Source organism: Canis lupus, chromosome 15 (genome assembly GCF_003254725.2).
Source record: "Canis lupus dingo isolate Sandy chromosome 15, ASM325472v2, whole genome shotgun sequence".
Classification (NCBI taxonomy): Eukaryota; Metazoa; Chordata; class Mammalia; order Carnivora; family Canidae; genus Canis; species Canis lupus.
The window spans coordinates 49,294,948-49,309,344 of NC_064257.1; the positions used below are offsets into that span (position 1 = coordinate 49,294,948).

The 14,397-nt window shown below is 39.2% G+C and overlaps 1 protein-coding gene across 13 annotated transcripts in view; it reads right to left on the minus strand.

The window, feature by feature from the left end:
* Positions 1 to 14,397, minus strand: part of SH3D19 (SH3 domain containing 19) — a 180,053-nt gene that overhangs the window by 148,642 nt on the left and 17,014 nt on the right. For 2 of the 13 annotated variants that reach the window (XM_049094210.1, XM_025439145.3), the window contains exon 1: positions 14,237 to 14,379. The exons of 9 other annotated variants lie outside the window; for them this stretch is intronic. The gene's annotated coding sequence lies outside the window, so the exon portion shown is untranslated. Of the gene's footprint in view, positions 1 to 14,236; positions 14,380 to 14,397 lie in introns of those variants that run through there. 2 more of the 13 variants (XM_049094209.1, XM_025439144.3) reach the window with 1 other exon arrangement.

A 14,397-nucleotide genomic window follows, 5' to 3' on the forward strand; every position in this document is an offset into this window, starting at 1 on the left:
GTGTCTTTCATGGTAAGTCAACTTTCAAAAAAATTTTTGGATAAACAAATACCTTTAATAGGAAATGAGGGTAGGTTTGGAAACTTAAAACCTTTGTCAACCATTAACCCCATCTCTCTTCTGGGTTTGCCATTACAGCCACTACTGCCACTAAAGCCCACGTCCTTTCCCTCACTTACACCTATGCTCAACTCCATTTATTATCCACAGCATACAGACCAGTATTTTAAAAATAAAAGATTTTTTCATACTTTTCTCCCTCCATTCTTCCTGCTTACAGCACTTCAAAGACATCTCACTGCTCATGGGATAAAGACCAAAGTCTTTATGAGGGCTTACAAAGCCCTGCAGGTTCTGACCCCTATCTACTTCTTCAGCCTCACTGCACCCTGTTCTCCATGCTTTCAATTCTTCAAATGTTCCAAATCCCTTCTCAGCGCCAGACTTTTGCATTTACTATTCCTTCTCCCCTACTGCTTTTGCCTAGTTAATTCTTACTGTGCCTCAAATCTCCACTCACTTTTTACTTCCTCAAGGAAGCCGTCCTCAACTCTCCCAACCAGAACAAATCCCCCAATATATATTTTTGTAGGCCTTATGGAGCCCTCCTTCATAGGACTCAGCACAGCTATATTATTCGTTTGTGTAATTGTCTAGTTAATGTATGTCTTACCAAAATGTAAGAGTTTTTGTGCCAACCACTGTATCCTACTTTGAATAATACTTGTTGAGCAAATGAATGAATAACAACCAACTTCTTTGTCTCCCCAACTAAGAACCTAGGTATTTTGTGTCAGATTCTGGGCTACCTCCATTAACAATGTCTTATACAAAGTAGACTTTCAAATATAAGTTAAATAAAAGAATGAAAGAGTGTTTCAGCCTCATTCTCTCTAGTCATAACAAAGGAGAGAAAAGAGCATGTAAAACAGGTAAATTGGAAAGTTTCTAGAGGCAAGAATTTAAGCTAGGCAACTGCTGGAACGACATAGAGGGAAAAGCAAAATCGCAACTGAGAAAAAAGAATGAGAGAGGAAAAAAGAGGCAAGAAGGAAAATAGAGGGGGATCCCTGGGTGGCTCCGCGGTTTGGCGCCTGCCTTTGGCTCAGGGCGCGATCCTGGAGTCCCGGATCGAGTCCCACATTGGGTTCCCTGCATGGAGCCTGCTTCTCCCTCTGCCTGTGTCTCTGCCTCTCTCTCTCTCTTTCATGAATAAATAAATAAAATCTTAAAAAAAAAAAAGGAAAATAGAGGAGAAAGGACAGACTAAAATCAAAATTAAAATAGAAACAAAAAGGAAGAAAAAAAAAAAAAGAAACAAAAAGGAAGAGAAAGTACAAAAAAGTATGAGCCAGGACAAGACACAAGAAAGCCAAAATACTGCTTTCTATCATTTCTCCAGACTCTTAGGAAGCACCTGTTCTGCAGCATGGGATCTGGCAAAATTTTTCTCACGAACCAAGTGAAACTTAGAACTTTTGGAGGGACCAGACCATTGAAGGGGAATGAAAGGGGTACTGAAAGAAGACGACCACATGACCTCACTGTCCTGACCACTATTAGTTGGATGTACTAGGGATAAGCACCGGATCTAACAGCTGCCCAGAGGTGATGAGGCAGTTGGCCTAAAATCTTACCTGACAGATATACTCAATATGAACAACCCAACAGATCCCTTCTGGGAAGTGTGAATATGCATCATATATAGCATTCAGCATGTGCTCAACAGTATTAAGTGCCCACTGTGTTCTAGGCACTGAGGATACTGCAGGACATTCAAAACATTGAGCCTGCCTTCAACGAGTTTACATTCCAGTGGGGTAGAGGCACAATAATCAAATACAAAATAAATGTTTATTATGATGTCATGTATAGGAAAGTCTGATAAAAATAAAAGAGAAGAAGCAGACAGAGTATCAAGGTGGGGGATTCCATTTTAGATAGGGTGGTCAGGGAAATTTCTCTAAGAAGATGACATTATATAGAGGCTTGCATAAAGGAAGATATTTTTTTAAAAAACTGAGAAAGAACACTCCAGGTGGAGTAAATACCAAGTACAAAGGTTCTGAGTTGGAAGTATGTTAGGTATGTGTGCAAGGAAGAACAAAGACATCAGTGCAATGCTAGAACACTCAGAGCAAAGAGGGAGAAGGGTATGAACTGAGATCAGAGAGGGTGCCCTGCCTGTAGGGCAGGTCCCACAGAGCCCGGAAGGCCCCAGTACGGACTCTGAATTTTATTCTCAGTGCAATGAGAAGGCACTGGAGGGCTAAGAGCAGGGGAGTGATTAAAGGATAGAACAGAGAATCCCATACCATATCTCATGGGAGTACACAGAGGCCATAAGGGGGTTAGAATGATAGAGGGTAGTCAGATGGCAGCAGAGTTAGACAAGCAGCAGAGAGAATAAGAATCTGATACCAATGTACTAATGAGCAAAACACAGGGGCTATACACAGTAACCTGGAACATCAGTGAGGAAGGTGTGATTCCATAAGGCTGTGTGTTGTCTACCCTACTTCCCATCTGCACTACTCTTGGAATAGGGCCCCACTAACCAAGGTGAAGAAAAGCACAAGCCCAGGTTTCTTACCATCTACTTTATAATTCATCATTAAGACACCTACCTGATTTCCTATTTTTCTTTCTTTCTTCTTACCCAGACCAATGTTCTTATTCCTTCATCCCACTTCTACCTCCAGGCCTTATTTTATCTGCCCTCTCTTCCTGAAATATCCTTCTCTCATAAACCTCAACCCACGTATTTCTATTTATTGATTAAGAAAAAGAGATAGTGAATATCTAAAAAGCAGATTGAAAGGATGCTAGGAAATGCTTTTAAAAATTAACAGGAAAGAGACATGTGGGTGGCTCAGTGGTTGAGCATTCACCTTAAGCTCAGGGCATGATCCTGGGATCAAGTCCTGCATCGGGCTCCTCGTGGAGATCCTGCTTCTCCCTCTGCCTATGTCTCTCTTTGTCTCTCATGAATAAATACAATCTTTTTCCAAAAAAATTTTTTTAAGTTAACAGGAAATGAGTGAACTATATACACCCTATAGTGTATAGCCCTATGAATTCTATCTCAATAAAGCCATTTTTAAAAAATGAACAGGGAAACGTTTGTCCTATTTAAATTAAGCAAAAATGACTAGTCTGTAATGTATTTAGGACTCTCTAATCTTCTAAATAATTCTTCTGACTATATTTCAAAAAAAGGTTCAAACTAATGACAGACATTTTCTATTTCAAATGCTAACACACAAAATGTAAAGCTTAACCCAATATATGATATAGCACCTGGTACACATTACCAAGGAGGGAAAAAAAATCAACAAACGTTTGCATTCACACAACCAAAATGTCAAGTACTTATTGGTAACAAATTTAGTCAATGACACCACAAACTACCAAATGGGGAAGAAATAAATAGGGACATCTTTACACACTATTTTGGAGGGGGATGCTCAGCAGCATTTCTGCTTTAAAAGTCAATTTTAATTTGTAAAATACCTTATTCCTTGGAATGTCTAATTTAATATGCTCCAATTTTCACTTTCACATCTTGAGAAATTTAACTAAGGTGGGATTTGCTAAGGTAACATTTAACAAATAAAGCTGTACACTAAGGCTGCTGAAAATCCAATCAGCAATTTTCTTCTCCTAAAAGTGGGGGAAATATTATATAGCTATTTCCAAATCTTCTATTAATATAACAAATGGATTATTTCAAGTAATCACTTATTTTTCCCCTATTTCACTAAATTGTAGTCACCCCAAAAATGTGGGGACATTATGGAAAAAGAATTCAAAATGATAAAAGGTGGAGGTTGTTTTTTCATGCTATTTCAACAGTGGCTATTTTCTTTTCAGATTCTTGACTTCACTCTGAAGCTGTTAACTATTCTCCTCACCACATCTGACTGTATAGTTCATTTACATACTAGAAATCAGCTACCTGAAAATTTTATTAAACATATTCCTTCTTTAGGAAAGGGAGGAAAAGGAGTCACTCAAAATAACCAGAGGTTAGATTAATTATATTCTCTACTATCAACATTAAGAGAAAATGTTCACTATCTTAAGAATAAAAAAGACTGAAATAATTAATAGGAAATTCTAATTGTTGTTCAGGACAATCACCCTCGACTGACCCAAATTCTCTCAATGGCATCTTCTACCATGTAAGTGTTCACTTCCCCTCTCCATGTGATTGGAATAGAGTGAATAGGGTCTAGTGCTGTGGCACTTTGTGCCACTTTTATGACACCTACCCCACCCTACCTTGTACTATAATTAACTATGAACACCCAGGAATAAAAAGAATAAGATGAGGGCCTAGGGCTCCAAAATGCTTCTGATATTAGTGGAAATTAGTGAGAAGAGGATAGATACTAGATGCAGTTGAATAAAACGGAGATAATACTTTCATTGGATTTAGATACGATAGGATAGACTGGATGTGGATGATGAGAACGAGGTTGGTAATTGGGATAGAAGAATGGGAAAGAGAAGAACCTGAAAAGAGAAATCAAGAATGACTCCTAGGTGACTGGCCTCAGAATGGTCATACTATTAAATGAAATGAGGAAGGCTAGAAGAAGAACAGAAATGACAGGCTACTTAATCCAGTGGTGGGCTGACTTCCCCCAAGGATGTCAACGTTGCAATCCCCAGAACCTGGGACTATGTTAACTTATCTGATATAAGGGATTTTGCAGACATAATTAAGTTAGACATTTTGAGATGGAAAGATTATGCTGGATTATCTGGGTGAGCCCAATAGAGTCACAAATTTTCTTGTAAAAGGAATGCAGGAGAGTCAGAGTCTGAGGTGTTTATGAGACTATGCAGAAGACATAAGGCCTGAAGCAGAAGGGACAGAGGGAAAAAAAATGCTATGCTGCTGGATCTGAAGATGGAGCAAGGCGCGACAAGCCAACAAGTGCAGACAGCCTCTAGAAGTTAATAAAGGCAAAATCATGATTCTCCCCTAGAGCGTACAGATGAAATGCAACCCTACGACATCCTGAGCTCAGCCCAGTGAAACTGATTTCAGACTTTTGGCCTCCAGAACTGTGGGGCAATAGAGTCATGCTGTTTGAAGGCACTAGAGTTGTGCTAACTTGTTACAGCAGCAATAGGAAAGGAAAACATTCACCTTAGATTTGAGATGCCTATTAGATACCCAACTAAAAATGCCAAGGAGGCAGTTTGGAGCTCACAGAGGAGAAAACTAAGAAAAAGTTTCACAAGAATCTGTTTGAATTATGGACTCTTTTCTCCACATCACTCTAACCCTGCACCCCAAAGAAAACACTTACTTGCGACATACATTTTTTCATGTACTTTCAAGATATTCGAGGATCCCTATATTTATTCATAGAACCTGAAGAATATTATAAGTAACCTCAAGGCAACCTGTTCTAACCCTGATAAGAAGACTGTTCCCTCCTTCTGGAGGAGGAAACCAAGTATCTCTTCATTAAAAAATAATAAATAAATAAATAAATAAATAAATAAATAAATAAATAAATAAAGTTTTCCTCAATACTGCTTATTAAAAAAAAAAAAATAGAGGGGTGCCTGGGTGGCTCAGTAAGCGTCTCTTTATTTTGACTCAGGTCTTGACCTCAGGGTTTTGAGTTCAGGCCAGGCATAGTAATGTTACAGAAATATCTAACACAGAAAGTTCAAATCCCATACATAATAACCATTGTGTTAATCACTACCACCTTTTACAGTCCTCATGCTTAAGGATGTGGTCAAAATGCCTCTGACTCCTTTTTTTAACTGTTTATACATATGTACAGTTGTGTTTTTTTTAACCTTACCTTTTAAAAAATTAAGCTTGCTTTTTAAAACTAGCTTATGATAACACAAAGCTGTGGTTACAACATCTGCAAAGCTTCAGAGTTGAGAGACATTTGATGCATTTTATTAATAATTCCATATTAGGCTACATAAAAAGAAAGGATAAGTTGGTTGATCAAAGAAATTTTGTGTCATTTTTTAAATAATGAAAACATTTGGCTAAAATCACTAGATCATCTTCAAAGGCAGGTATTTGGATGTTAGGAGAAATCTATCCCTCTATGAGTTCAATAAAGCTATTTTTACTTCTGAAACAGAGACCTAACATGAAAGACCTCGAGGAGATAGTATTTTAAAAATGTATTTTTTTCACATTATTTTTGTCCAGAAGCTGAGTTGGTTTCATAAGGAAAAATATGTTAGCTCACTAAAAGAGGCCAAATAAATGACTAGTTCCAAAATGGGCACATTTTAAACTTCTAAAAGCAGGTCACAGAGAAAGCAAAACAAAATCAATGTCAACCTATCTTTCTTTGCAGCTCATCAGCCTTAACCAAGCTCTTCCAAGTAAGAATAATCCATTGACCATCAAGATAGGATCACCCTTGCTGTTGGACCTTGCTCAAAACTACACAGTGGGGCAAGTGGGTGGCTCAATCCGTTAAACTTCAGACTCTTGATTTCAGCTCAGGTCATGATCTCAGGATAATAAGATCAAGAGCCATGTTGAGCTCTGGGAAGAACCTGTTTGTCCCTCTCCCTTCCCCTCTGCCCCTCCCCCATTTGTGCAGGGCTTTCAAATAAACAAATCTTAAAAATAAAAAAACCTATACAGTCAGCTTTGCACAATATTTTTCATCAAGTGTTTGAATCTCTACAAGTAGAAAACATCTACCAAATATTGTGAATTCATAAAACAGGGTCTTGAAAATCTTTCTTGAACAAAACCCATATTTTTCCGGTCATAAAAATAAGCTAAGCATTCCCAGGGTAGATCTGGGAATCCCCAAGGAAAAAAGGAACAAGACCACATTAAGAAACGTGAGCTTTAAGAGGAGGATACAATGTACAAGACACTGAAAGATTTTAATGCTGGGGAATAACATGATCAATTAGCATTTTAGAAAAATCACTCTGACGGATGTATAGAGAATGAATTATGGAAAAATCAACTCTGTAGGTAGAGCAGCTAAGTCCAGGTCACTGCTGTGAATTGTGAGAGGTATCTGGACCAGGATGGTAGCAATGAGGATGGAGAGAAGAGGACAGAGTCAAGGGCTACATACAAGTATATGTTCAATAGAACTTGGTAACTGATGATCAAGTAATCATGGTGAGGAACTTTACCCAGGTTTCAGGGTAAGAAATCTAGGTTAAAGACATCACGAGTCTATTAAAAAAAAAAAAAAAGAAAGAAAGAAATCCAGACAGACACTTTACATTCTTACATTGAGAATTTATTAAATAAGCAAACTGAGAGATTTAGAATACATTCCAAAAGCTCAACAGGCCCATTTCTAGTTACTCATTAGTAACAGAAAGTTCATGAAAAATAACACCCAAAGAACCCTAAAACCCAAGTTTTTGCCATGGTTCCAGTTTGTTCACACTAGCAAACCTTTTAAGGAGGCAACAGTAGGTGATGTTGCTCCCAATGACTCACTGCCTTCCCTGGAGGACTATCCACCCACTCGAGGTGCCAGGTGATTTGCAGGGCCTCACGTAGAAAGATTACACTTCCCCGTACCACCAACATTGTTAGCCAAAGAAATGTGAGTAGAAGTAATATAAGCTACCTCTGAATAGAAGTTTTAGAAGGTGGCACATGATCTGTCCATTGTTCTTCATCCCAGATCCCAGGTAGGGATTGCTCCTTCAGCCAGGTCCCAGAATGAAGAAGATAAGTGAGGCTGAACTATATATAGCTCACTAGTTGAATATAACTGTTATAAGATACTGAGCTTTAGAGGTTGTTTGTAACCACAGCATTAACAACAAAATATGACAGATTTATGACAGATATAGGTATCTAACAAATAGCAATATATATGAGATTTGTTTGTTTCCCCTCTTCCGTTTGAATTTTTCTGTTGATCTGCTAAGAAGCAATCTGATGGTAAGAGAAAAAAAAAAAAAATAGTTGGCCCAAGTATCCCAAAACTAAAAGAACTTTTAAACTGGAAGGAAACTTGATAGTCTGTTGCAGCAAACTTTTTCCATACAGGGCAAATATTTTAGGCTCTTGGGCCACATGACTCTTTTAGAACTACTCAACTCTGCAGATATAGCACAAAAGCAGCCACAGATAATATGTAAATGAATGGGCATGGCTATGTTGCAACAAAACTTTATTTACAAAAACAGTGAGTCAGATTTGGCCCAGAGGATTACAGTTTCCAGATCCCTGGCCTAAATCCTTCATCTTGTCAATGAGGAATTTGAGATTCAGACGCCAACATCATACAACTGACAAGTTGCAATTTGAGCATTAAAATGCAGGTCTCCTGAGTCTCATCCTCTAGAAAAGGTTTCATTGGGCAAGATGGAAATGAGATATACAGGAAAGTACAAAGCAGAGAATGCTAAGGGTAGGTTTTGATTATATTAAATAGCTTTCAACAGTTTGGTTATAAACGAGGATTTGCTTTTCAAGTGATTATGGTTTTCATAAAAACAAATGAATATAGTAAGATCAAATAGGTGAACAAATGATAAATTAGTCCATGCTTGAAAAATGATCTTCACAGGAAACACAATTATATACCTCCTTCCTATTATCATGTCCTCACTTTATTATTTTTTATCAACATGACAGCATTTGCTATTATTACTGCAATAACTAATCTTAAGGCAATTCTTATAAAAAGAGCATATTATGAGCAACAAATACACTAGACCAGTAGGCAATTATTTCACATGGTATTTTAAATTTATTTCTTAAAGCAATATTCATCGGAGGAAACTCAAACAATACAGAAATATATAAAGTGGCACACTATGCCCTCATCAATTCCACTCCCCAGAGTGTTAACACATGACTGATTTATATCAATCACAACAGTGCAATAGAGCTACTTTCTCTTTTAACAAGAGGAATATAGAGTTCCGCTGGCCAGATACCCCTTAGAAATAATGTTTTTATAAAAAAGCAACAGAGATTAAGGATTGTCTATGGCCTGGAATTGAGAAAAGCATGCTGCCTATGCAGAGTTAAAATGGAGGGTCTTGACCCCAGCACTGTAACCAAATGAGCTGGACTCCTGAAATACTTTGATAATACTACTGTAAGATACACAAACACTTCAGAATGAGTAAGAATGTCCACATCTTCTCTTTTGGTATTTACTGGGAAAACTTGGGCTAACTTGCTCATTAAAAGACTGACAATAGTGCTCGCTTCGGCAGCACATATACTAAAAGACTGACAATATTAATCAGATTTTTAAAAATCCATAGTTGAGTAACATCAGTGAAAATGTCAGAGTAAAGAGCTCCAAAAGTCTGTCCCCTATAAAATCAATTTTAAATACTAGCAGAAAAATAAATAAATAAATACATACATACATACATACATACATACAAACTAGCAGAAACTGGCAGAACTGATTTTTGGGGGGAACTCTGGAAACTAACTAAAACCTTGCAGTAACCTCTTATTGCACTTAAGTCTAGGGAAACGTTTAAAAACAATCTAAATTTTGGTTAAAGTAATGGGCTTTGTAACATTTTAACTTATCCTGGCTCCATCCCTCATTCTTCAGCTCAGTAGTAGCCTTGAAAATAGCTTGCTTTCCTAGTCCCACTATCAAAAAGGGGGGGGGGGGGGTGGTAGAAGAGAATTCACTTATAAATGGTAATACAGTGGAACAACATGAGGGTTAAGGATGCCGACCCTCAACATAGTCGAAAATCTACACAGAACTTTTGATTCTCCCAAAATTTAACTACTAAAAGCCTGTTGACTAGAAACCTTACTGATAATACAGTCTATTAACACATATATTGTATGTTACATGTATTATACACTGTACTCTTAAAGTAAGCTAAAGAAAAGAATATATTATTGAGAAGACACATTTATAGTACTATACTGATCCAAAAAAAAAAAAAAAAAACTGTGTTAAGTGGACCCACACAGTTCACACCTGTGTTGTTCAAAGGCCAACTATAATTTGTTTTAACCTGCTGGGTGAGTGCCTTGAAAGACCAGCAAAAAAGACTTGCCTTTATCTTAATTCAGAACTCTCCAAGTGCTAAAAAGTAGCTAGCTGGAGAAAGTTGTTGAAAATATTTTGTTGAAAATATTTACAGGCGAATAAATATATTCGTTGCTGCTACAAGAGACACTGGATAACAGCTAGGGAAAAAAATAGACTAACCAAAGTCATTGGGAAGAGAGCCTGGAGAAATAAGGGCTTTGAAAAGCTCACACATACTCCTGGGAATCTAGAAAGCCACATGTATTCCCAGGATGGACGCATGCTCAGAAAAGATCTGAAAAGGCCCTAAACTCTCATCTCTGGCTGATCTTCTGGCTCTGCACAAGCAGGAAGTGAAGGCTAAACAAAGCTGTACACTGCCTGACTGGGTCTTGAAGGTGTGCTGTGATACACACACACAGCCCACTGCAAAGATGGGAGATTGTGGGAGCAGGGGCTCTAGACATTCAAGGAAAACTTTCCAATGACTAACCACTAAGATAATGAAACTGAGACTTCAGTACCACACATCACAAAGAATACATATTTCACAAAATTAGTTCAGAAAAAGTCATTAAACGGGGGCACCTGGGTGGCTTCGTGGTTGAGAAGCTGCCTTTGGCTCAGGTCATGATCCTGGGGTCCTAGGATAGAGTCCTGCATGGAGATCCCCACAGGGAGCCTGCTTCTCCCTCTGCCTATGTCTCTGCCTCTGTCTCTGGGTCTCTCATGAATAAATAATATCTTTTAAAAAAAAAGAAAAGTCACTAAACAATATCTCAAATAAGCAGTAATAATAAACCTTGGAGTGGGAGAAGAATCTGATTTCCAGAGTTGCTACATTTTCATATTCAAAATGTCCAGTTTTCAACAAAGAATTATGAGAGGTGGGCAGCTCGGGTGGCTCAGCGGTTTAGCACTACCTTCGGCCAGGACCTAATCCTGGAGACCTGGGATCGAGTCCCATGTTGGACTCTCTGCATGGAGCCTACTTCTCCCTCTACCTATGTCTCTGCCTCAATCTCTCTCTCTCTCTCTCTCTGTCTCTGTCTCTCCTGAATAAATAAATTCTTTAAAAAAAAAAAAAAGAATTATGAGAGGCACAAAGAAACAAGAAAGCATGGCCCACACACGGGGGTAAAAAAAGCAATCAATATAAACGGTTCCTGTGGAAGCACAGACACTTTAGATCTCACATCTAGCAAAAGACGAACACAGAATATACGAAAAACTCCAAAATATGAAAACAACCAACCTAATTTTAAAATGTACAAAGATGATATAGGGTTATCAATTACCACATAAAAAGATGCTCAACATTATGGACATGCACATTAAAGCCACAATGAAATATTACTACACATCTACCAGAACAGTGAATACAAGAAAAACCTGCCAATACCAAGTACCGATGAGGATGTAGAACAAACAGAACTCTCATAATATGGTGATAATGCAAAATGGTACAGCACCACTCTGGAAAATAGTCTGGCAATTTCTTATAAAGTTAAAAATATACAGTTACTATATGACACAACAAACTGATATCTAGGTCTTTAAACTAAAGAGATAAAAATTTATATTTACATAAAAACCTATATATGGATATTTATAGTGGTTTATTCATAATCTCCAAAAACTGAAATCAACCTAAGTATCCTTCATCAGGTAAATGGATGAACAAACTGTGGTATATTCATAGAACACAATTCTACTCACAGTAAAATGCAACAAACTATTGACACACTGTAACAATATGAATGAGTCTCCAAAGAAGCCAGTCTCAAAGGTCAGGTTCTTTATGATTCCATTTATACCATATTCTGGTAAAGATAAAATGACGGAGTCAAAATATAGATCAGTTGTTGCCAGGCGTTAAGGGTGTAGGGAAAGTTTGACCCTAAGTGGAAGCACAGGAATTTCAAGGTAATGGAAACCGTTCTGTATCCTGACTATGGTGGTAGTCACATGAATCTATACCTGTATTCAAGTTCATAAAAGTATATTTATTTTACTATATTTACATTTTTATTTTTCTTAAGATTTTGAGAGAGAGAGAGCGCGCATGCACTCGAGCCCGCCAGAGAGAGGGGGAGGGATAGAGGGAGCAGCAGATTCCCCACTAAGCAGAGCGCCCCAGGCAGGGCTCCATCCCTGAGCCCTGGGATCCTGAGCCAACGGTAGACTCTTAGACTGAGCCACACAGGTGCCACAGTGTATAAGTTTGTAAACTAAAGGAGAAAAAAAGACTGCGGGAGTTCAAAGCTTAGTTCCATTTCATTTCTTTGCCTCATTTTTCTCATCTGAAAAACAGAATCTGACTTTGTGTCATTAGGGGGATTACATGAGTTCTTTTTTTTTTTTTTTTTTTTTTTTAATTTATTTATGATAGTCACAGAGAGAGAGAGAGAGAGAGAGAGGCAGAGACATAGGCAGAGGGAGAAGCAGGCTCCATGCACCGGGAGCCCGACGTGGGATTCGATCCCGGGTCTCCAGGATCGCGCCCTGGGCCAAAGGCAGGCGCTAAACCGCTGCGCCACCCAGGGATCCCCGATTACATGAGTTCTTGACGTGTATTAAGAAGCACTAAACAAGTGATTGATACATGTTTGTTCAAACATGCCAAAAAGTTGGTACTTTTCGAAAACCTTTTACAGGAGTAAGAAATCCAGCTTTCAATTAAATAAGCAAAGAATTAAATACTGGTATGAGGGAGGACGCCTGGGTGGCCCAGGTCATGATCCTGGAGACCCAAGATCCAGTCCCACATCAGGCTTCCTGCATGGGGCCTGCTTCTCCCTCGGCCTGTGTGTCCGCCTCTGTCTCATGTATAAATAAATAAAGTCTTTAAAAAAGATTTTAAAACCAAAACATTATTTGGAAACCTATGAAGTGACATGACCACAATACCTTCGGCAAAACGTGAACCTGTGTAAAACCTCTGAACATGGAGCGGCTCTATTTTAGGGACTACAACTTTATCCTGTTTTTTGAAACCGTTAACTACACTGGACTACTGAACCGGGCACAAGGATGTGCCTGGGCACAAGGCTGTTACAGCTGTATTTTTTTTTTTAAGATTTTTATTTATTTATTCATGAGAGACAGAGAGAGAGAGAGAGAGAGAGAGAGAGAGAAGCAGGATCCATGCAGGGAGCCCAACGCAGGACTCGATCCCAGGTCTCCAGGATCAGGCCCTGGGCTGAAGGCGGCGCTAACTGCTGAGCCCTTTGGCCAAGGGCGCGATCCTGGAGACCCAGGATCGAATCCCACGTCGGGCTCCCGGTGCACGGAGCCTGCTTCTCCCTCTGCCTGTGTCTCTGCCTCTCTCTCTCTCTCTCTCTGTGACTATCATAAATAATTAATAAAAAAAAATTAAAAAAAAAAGAAAACTGGACACTGCAGAAAATATTTCCTTAATAATTAAGAAATAATCAGAATACTAATTAATCACTATGTTCTCAGAAAACCAATTAATTATAAAATGTAATTATTCCTTCCAATCATTTTTGGAAAACAGCTTGTTTAAATTTCCTGATATTTCCCCACATTAGTAATAAAGACCCGTGGCTCTTACTCCTCAACGGGACAGTCCGGGTTGCTACCCGATACCACACTCCCCTGAACTGCAGTTCTAAGACCCCAAATTTTACTTTATTTGTTTATATTTTATATCTTATTTTATTATTTTATTTATTTATATTTTATTTCATTTTTATATTGTATTTTATTTTTATTTTTTATATTTTATATTTTAGTTTATTTTTATATTTATTTTATTTTATTTTAATTTCATTTTTTATATTTTAATTAATTTTATTTTTAAATTTAATTAAATTTAAATTTTATTTATTCCATCCCATCCCACCCCAACCCAGCGCTTCCTCGGGTCTCGGGGGACACGTGCACAGACTCCCGCGCCCACTGGCCCCGGCGGGTCCGCTGGGGGCGCTGCGGCCGCGCATGCGCCGTCACACCGACAGAACGGCTGCGGCTGCGCGGTGCCGCGTGGCCCGAGGAGCTGCGGGAGGCAGCCTCCCTTTCCCACGTGGGGTCCGGTCGGCGGCGCCGGCCTGGTCACCTGCGTTGACGCCCCACATCCCCACCTGCCACCTGCCGAGTCCATCCTTCCTCGGAGACATCTCACCGTCCCCCTCGGCTGCATTTCCTACACATCCGGGGCTTGGGGGCGTTTAAGAACCAGCAGCTGCCGCTCACCTTACCTGTTAATCAGCCTCCTTTCCGCGACCAAGCGTCTCCACCCGCGTCTCCTCAGGGCCCAAGATGGCGGCGCCCGGCCGAGAGCCCAGCGCCGTCTACGGTGGCCGCACGAGTCCCAGGCCCCGCCGCGCCCCTGCCAGCGCTCCCGGCCCCGGCCTTGACC